This window comes from Etheostoma spectabile, chromosome 11, assembly GCF_008692095.1.
Source record: "Etheostoma spectabile isolate EspeVRDwgs_2016 chromosome 11, UIUC_Espe_1.0, whole genome shotgun sequence".
NCBI classification, from domain to species: domain Eukaryota; kingdom Metazoa; phylum Chordata; class Actinopteri; order Perciformes; family Percidae; genus Etheostoma; species Etheostoma spectabile.
Window position 1 is genome coordinate 22,141,515 of NC_045743.1, and position 2,214 is coordinate 22,143,728.

Genomic DNA, 2,214 nt, shown 5'->3' on the forward strand with positions numbered 1-2,214 from the left:
TTTGTTTTTCAAATGCTAAAAAATTGATTAGGACGCCCCAAAATTTATGAAAGTAGACATTTGTACTTGGAAAAGAGAATTTTGTCGAACCAATCATGTTATTTTGGGTAGTTAAAAAGGACATTGATATAGGAAAATGGGTCAATTTGACCCAAGGACAACATGAGGGTTAAGACGCAACCACTAGAGATGTAGGAGCAAATAAACTCAAGTTGCTTAAATCTGACTTTTTTGTAGAGTACTAAAGCTGAATCTGCGCAGAAAACAAGCCTGTTTGAAGTGTGAGCCCTTATTGGATGGGACCTGACCTTTGCATTGCAGACTAAATGTCAAGATATATTAAACAATCTGCCTTTTTTTACGCTCTGGAAACAAACCAGCGCGTGGGCTTTGAGCTGAATTATCCATATGGAGCTGAGTGGGAGTGGAAAGTCCTGGCCCAATGGCAATCAGCTGATAATGTCAGATTGAGATTTGTTCATCTTTAGTAATGAATCATCCATTTTTTTATGTTTTGTGTAGAAACTCCCCCCTGTCCATTGACCATATTTGGGAATACATTCCTAAATGCTATAAATGAACAGCTCATTATTTGGACTTTGCCCCATAACTAAAAATAGAAATTATGTGTGCAGCTACAGTTAAAATATAGAACATTTCCTGGTAGGACTAAATACAAAACATCTCATACAAAGCTGCTCAATTAGTAAACTTATGAAAACATTGAAAAACTCTTAAAAACTTTTTTTGAAAGCGACAAAAAGCGTCATAAAAAGCAACAGAAACATCAAAAAAGCGCCAAAGGGTTCAAAGGAAATCCAAAAAACATCATAAAAAGTGTCATATAGGTGGAAACACGCCAGAAAAAAAATGTAACAGCTGTGAAAAATGTGACAACGTGGAGTCTACCAAAACTTCCATGGCCGTGCAAAAATGATGCAATTCTAAATGTTAAAAAAAAACAAAAATGCAACTGTGAATTCTGGACAATTTCTGAAAAAAAAAAATACAGTCATACAACTGTTAATACACAGATATTTCTTAGAGTGTACAGTATCTGGCACGTATCAGCCCACATAGATAAGTTCTCTGAGGTTGACTCCACTCACAGCCTCACTGTGTAATCAAGACCTTTAGCCCACACATGACCTAACCAACCAAAACCTTACTTCCTCCTCGTTCCAAAATAGGCACTATAAATAGAGACTGCGTCTGTCTTATTTTGAAAAAAACAACAACTGGGACCACACCTATATTTTTCTTTTCCTCTCTTTAGAAAATGCATCAAGAACAGATACTCTTTTAGAAGAAAGTGGGCTGAAAAACTTTTCCTCTATGTATCGCTGCTGATGGGTGCAAACCTTGGATTTCTAACACTGTGCTTTTTCAGGGAATGAAAAAAGACAAATATGATTTTCGAGTTGTTTACCTTCGTAACTTCATCACTGCTGGAGTATATGTATTAGCGTTGGTATTAAAACGATGAAATTAAGAGTCGGAAAACCTTTCTCTCAAGACTTTTCTAATGTCTGTCGTGACGTAAAATCATCTGAGACACGGCCTCAACATACAGTGCAGATAGTCCGATAGTAAACATACAACAGCTTATTTCAATAATTTACACGAGACAAAAAAATGATGATATATACGTGTGCAAAGTGTGTGGGTCATTGCTTTTTGTTTAAGTCGTTTAAGGCAGTGGGAGTAAAGGAGTGTTCTTCTCGGCTAGATGGACTTTGAAGTGGACGCCTGATGGTAGGAAATGAAAGGAGACACACACACACACACACACACACACACACACACACACACCTTCAAAAGTGACTTTGCTGGATATTTGACAACCACTTTGGTTATAAAAGGAGGAAGGAGGAAGAAAACCAAAACAAAAGAAGAAACTTCCTGTGAAAAAATCCCCTGTATACTCTCTGCGTCCCGTCAGCGTGGCGTTTCTGCGGCGTGGATTTTTCTACGTCCTACACACCAGAAAGGTGTCTGACTGCTGCTGGGTGACGTTCAGGGACGGCTATCTCGGGACACAGCACCGACAGATTCAAGCTCTCAACAATGGGGAAGTGGGCTGTCTGTTTATTTCAGTGACATTAACAACTTGGTGTAGCTCTAAAGAGCCGATATCGCAAGCCTACCTGATGTTTGACATGTTTGACAGAATTGTTTTTTGTTATTCCGAGACACTTTACAGATAGAGTAGGT